This window comes from Onychomys torridus, chromosome 4, assembly GCF_903995425.1.
Source record: "Onychomys torridus chromosome 4, mOncTor1.1, whole genome shotgun sequence".
Taxonomy (NCBI): domain Eukaryota; kingdom Metazoa; phylum Chordata; class Mammalia; order Rodentia; family Cricetidae; genus Onychomys; species Onychomys torridus.
Window position 1 is genome coordinate 34,487,968 of NC_050446.1, and position 5,975 is coordinate 34,493,942.

A 5,975-nucleotide genomic window follows, 5' to 3' on the forward strand; every position below is an offset into this window, starting at 1 on the left:
ACTCACCTGCACCAGAGCATAGATCTGTAGGCATCCGTGTCCCTTGTCATGTTCAACACAAATAAGTTCAGGAAGAGGGGTCATTTTCTTCTGGGCTTTGTCAACCATGTGAATAGCTAGAATTTTGTCTGAAGAAGCGGGCAGTGGAGGGTTTGAAGCCTTTCTGTGGAGATAAGACATAATACAGGCTGAAGATATAATTTGGACTTTGAGCAGAAAAATGAACAAAGGGTTGAAAAGTACAGGTTTAAAAAAGTAAGAGCAGGTGTTTTGGCTGGAACAGCAACGGGCAACAGCTGATGTTGGCGTGGATGAGGCCAGCCTTCAACTTTGGGTCTATAGATCTTAGGAGGTGGCAGGCTGTCCAAACACTGTACAGAAAAATCAATGAAGGGAGAAGGCAGGAGCAGGTGTGATTTATTGGGCATACCAGGCCTTTACTAAATGACTTCATGACTCCCTGGGTTAGGCTTTGGATATTCTATCCTGAAGGTAATTTAGAAATGGTTATCACATTCATTTTTAGAGGGAGATAAGAGAAGGGAAGTCCATTTTTAAAAAGATAGCATGATTTCTGTTTTGTCTGTAGGGAAGTTATATTTTCCATCTTTTAAAAAAAACCTGAAAAAAAACTTCAAAATAAATTGATTTAATTGAAGCTATTGTTACACACTGCAAATATGTTTGGTTCATGCCACAGTTCTCAGAAATTTATAAATGGGTTCAGACTGTTGTTCAGGCACCAGGAAATAAACCTCCAAGCTATTTACTACCTCCATGATATATAAAGTTTGCAGTTTTGATTTTGTGTGATTATGTTCAGCAATGGTGACCTTTACAGGCAACAATATTGAAGTGTAATGAGGAGATGTTTGATCACTGGTACACAATGAAGAGTTGGGGCTACTTCCTCATTTCTTCCCGGAATTCGTGAAATTCAACTGACAGGCTTTAACCTTTAGACTGCTGAAGTTATAAAATGTATAGGGATTTAGGCTGTTTATACAACACCTTAGATATATGAAATTTTTAGACACCGTAGCTTCCTTTATCATCTGGTAAAATGATTTTGTATATTTAATAATATCAGTCATTGGTAACCATGACAGGCTGCACTCGGGTGGATCACAGAGTATATGAGGTCTAGTTTGATGAAACTAGGAGTGAGGCCATGGAGTCAAACAAACAGAAAGCAAGCATTCTCCCCAGACCAGGCATTTTCAAAAGAGATGGGAGGCCTTTCTGTTTGGTTTCATTCCTACTTGTGGTAGCTTAGGAGCTAGGAAAAGATAACTCGTACTTCTGTGTGCTAGAAATTTTATTCAAACTCAATAATGTTTTAAATAAAGGAAAGCTAAAGATGAGATGTCAGTGAATGAGAAGCTGTGACTAGCAGGGTTAATGTCCAAGGTGTACTTTTTGATGAGAGGTCTGATGAGGAAGCATGGCAAGCAATGGAGACTGGAGCTCCAGACCTGTGGCCCCACCAGGACACTATGAGAAATACCCCGAATCAACTGGTCCCAATTCTTGTTTAGGAGTCAGTATACTAAAACCACCCCTCTTGGCTAAAACTATGAAGACTAATGGGCAATGAAATCAACCTCTCTCATGTGATTACAGAAACTTGGTTTTCTGGTTAGGAATTTGAAGGGCACAGACCTGGTTGAACACTTTCTAAATAAACCATGATAAGAAGCATATGTGTTAGCAGCTGGATTCTACTCTGTAGGAGAAAAAGAACTTATCAGTGAGGTATTAGTTTAATAACACACATAAAAGGGAAAATAAATGACTAAGCAATAAATGCAGAATCTTTTTCTTGACTTTCTTTGACACTATGGAAACACACACACACACACACACACACACACACACACACACACACAATGCTTAGTTATATTGAAGGATAGCAGATCTGAGTCCACTGGCATGGTCCTTGGCCTTTGTACCTATTTCTTTAGAAATCAAATTCAGGTACAAGTTTTCTCTGTAATCTGAGTATTTTGCAGTGCCTAGAAGCAAGGTGCTATAGACATGTTTACCAGATGGGTAAAGAGATAATCAAGTTTATGATTACCAAAGAACAGCCAAAGAACTGAGCAAATGACATGATGAGAAACTGGCATTTTGTTTGCATGTGAATAAATCTCACTTCAGTCCCTTTGTAGTCTGAGAAGTCTACACAGAGATATTTCCGCTATGAACCATTCCCTATTGTTGGATTTCTTTTAAACTGGAGTTGCTATTAAATTTCTAACACTTGCCGGGCGGCGGCGGCGCACGCCTTTAATCCCAGCACTTGGGAGGCAGAGCCAGGTGGATCTCTGTGAGTTCGAGGCCAGCCTGAACTACCAAGTGAGTTCCAGGAAAGGCGCAAAGCTACACAGAGAAACCCTGTCTCAAAAAACCAAACCAACCAACCAACCAAACAAACAAACAAATAACCAAACAACAACAACAACAACAAAAACTTTCTAACACTACTCAATATTAACAATTTTGAAAAATTTGAGGATATAATAGCAGTAAGGCTTGATCTTGGTTTGAGGGAGCATATAGAATTTGAAATATGATATGTAATTATGACTACAAAATTCCTAGGGTGGGCTGACAAGACAGTTCATTAGTTGTGGAGAACCATGGAGTTGGCTTGGCCTTGAGAGGAATGAATCATAGGTTTTTTAGCTTAGAGTCCAAGATTCCAGGGGCACAAGGTGCCTTCCAGTTCCTGAGGGACTGATGCACTTCCTCAGGCAGTAAAGCCTTCAGGGCACTTTGTGTCTCTCTGCATGTTCTCTTAGCAGTCAAGGAAGCATGGGATCTTGACAGGACAATTGTTCTTAGACATTAATCTTGTGTGCCCTGTATGGCTTGCAAACTTCCTTGCATCCTGGCAACTACAACAGTGTTGATCCTGGAAATTGCCATTATATTCTGTTTCTGATAAAGGTATAAAAAGTCTGATTGCTCTCAATAAATCTGTCACAGCCTCAGTTTTGCCGTGGCCCCTCCAATCCAAGCCTGGCTTCATACAATATCAGGTGACCTCGGCCTGGTAAGAAAGTGCTTACAATGAGTGCCCAGGCCTCTTCCTACAAGAACAACCTCTCACAATATTTTATCTGGCTTCTACATCCCTCCCTCTCTTTCTCTCTTCCTCTTCCTGCCTCTCTTTCTTTCTTTCTCCCTTCCTCCTCCCCCCTCTCCCCACCCTGCACTCCCAGGGTCTCTGCCAGATTCTTGAAGGTATCCTTGTGATTGAAGAGTTCTGAGTCTTCATTGGCATCATAACAAAGTCTCCTCTAGAGGAGAGGCAGGTAGAAGAGGCCATGGGTTTTTAAACAAGTGTTTCATTATGAACATTCCAGAAAACTAGAAACATAGTTAAACAAAAGCAACCAAATTAAAAAACTTTTTTTTTAAACTTGAAGATTAGAGGAGAAAATTCAGCAAAAATATGTTTCCCCTCCCCCAAAGACAAAAAAGTCATGCAAATTGCAGCTTCTAGTCCACAGTAATTCCAGAAAGAGATGGAGAAATGTAAAAGCTACCTGGACCATTGCTGGGCATGAGAACAGAACAGAGCCTTGGCCTTGTGTGTGGTATACTAGTGTCCCAAGACCTGACACAAGACAAGGCACTGAGCATGTGAGGGACAGAAAGAGACTCTTTCACATGTCTATCTAAATGGGATGCAATCTAGAAACAAGTCTTGTCATTACTATGGGGCTTATTTACTTGTCTGCATTTTAAAATTTTTCTGTGGGCAGTAATTGTACATATTTATGGGATTTTGAGCAGCACAAATATACAGTGCATAATGAGCAGATCAGGTGCTTGGCTGATCCATCACCTCATACACTACCAATTCGCTCTGTAGGGAGCATTCAAAATCCTCTGTACTAATTCTCTTCAAATGTAAAATTAATTGACAGATAAGCTGGTGATAGCCTCATTTTTTGTCTATTAAGTGAGAAGGTCATGCTAAAGATGCTGAAGGTCTTTCTAGGTTTGAAATCCAATGTTTCTCACTGAAGTAGATCTCAGAGCAGACTTTCTCCTGTATATTTTCTGTCCTCTGATATCTTCCATTGTATCAGGGAAAATTTGAAGGCATGGGTAACAGCTGCCCTAAGAACAGCTTCTAAATTTAGTGTGGAGACAGTTGTCGAGGATGGAAGGAAGCTGAGAAGCAGACCTATTTCCTGAGTCCTTCTGAACGTCAGTGCCTCAGCCACGCCAACATCCATCTTCCTTTGGAAACAGTTTCTATGTTTTCTTTCAAATAAAATGCATTCTCGGCTGTGTTAAAACAGTTCCTCTGCTTTCTTAAGGATTTAACTATTCCCTTTGGCCTTTTAAATAAGGAACCCCTCTGAACTCCATGCTTAGGCTCATTTTTCCTCTCTGCTCACTTGAGCAGCTGATTGAGGACCTTCGTATTCGGTCAGAGCATAATATGAGTTTTTAACTATTGGTCTGCAAACAGCTTCTGACAGTAGGTGACCTTCCCATCCCCAAGACCTTAAAGCGAGCAGTGTCATCAACTTCCACACCATCAGATCTATGTACACCCAGACGGGTAAATTCTGCTCACTGGGATTCTGAAATGGCCTTGCCATGTCTTTCTACTAGAACCCCTCAAAGACACCTTTAATTTTTGTTAATTAAAAAAAAAGTGAAGATAAGGCCTTACTCTATAATCCAGTTTGGCCTGGAACCCACTTCATGGCCCAGGATAGCTTTGAACTTGTGGCAATCTTCTTGTATCATTCTCCTCAATGCCTGGATTATAGGCATGAGTTATCATGCCTGGATGCTTAGGGGTTCTTGGAAAAAACTGAATAATTCCCCTGCTTCCAATTAGCTTCACAGGGAGACAGGAAGAGAACCTGATCCAAACTGCTGTGGTCATGTGAGTGTCCTTCTCAGAAGTGGTGAGCTCTGACCTCTGCCCCTCCAATATGCAAATCAACTTCATCCCTCAGCATGACTCTGAGGCGAAATATACCTCTGGATTTACCGTCCAAGGCCACATTGTGAGTCTCCTCAACGCATTCTGTGCTTCAGGAACACAATAGTACACATAATAATCCACATCATTCCTTAGACAAACCCAGTCTCCCCTCATCTGTCTGCTACACCAGAGCTACCTTCAGTTACTCATTTAAGCAGCTCAAATCACATTTTCTCCAGATGTTTAGTTTAAAAACTTTTTTAACAACCAGAATCTTACTATATAGCCTAAACTGGCCTCAAACTTCTAATCTTTCTGTTATAACCTCCAAAATTCTGGGATCAAAAGTATGTGACATCATGTCCGGTTTCTACAGCTCTTTACATTTTTCTCCCGCCAAGGGAGTATTTTACACTCTGGGAAGTACATCTAGAAAATACATGGAAACTGTGGAAAAACTAAAACCTTTAAAATAAAATTCTGCTAAAGCGTGTGTGTGTGTGTGTGTGTGTGTGTGTGTGTGTGTGTGTGTGTGCTTGTGTGTGTGTGTGTATAGTTCCAGTATTTTTTTATACATAGTTATATGTAGAAACTATGCAATATGGATTCTAATTTTTAGTTTATTTTTCTATGTATTTCTGGAATATTTTAAATCAATTCTTTGATAGAATATATTATAAATAATTTGCATCTTAAAATTCTGATATTCAGTTTTGAGAAATGTATAATTAGTGCTCACCAGCTGAGGGTCTGCATTTTGGTTTTTGCCACTTTAAGAAAAACTTCTTTGTTGTGAGAGATTATTTGTCTACTGTCACTGGTACAACTAAAGTACCCTAAATGAGATGAACTATGCTTAGGAGAAAACTTTAGATCTCCTAAAGTTTAATGAAGATTGAAGACATATAAACTTTATATATATTTAAAACAGCTGAAACACTAACTACTATGCTTAAAAATCCCACCATATTTGATATATACTATTTTAGCAAATTGGAGGTCATAAAAATCCAAA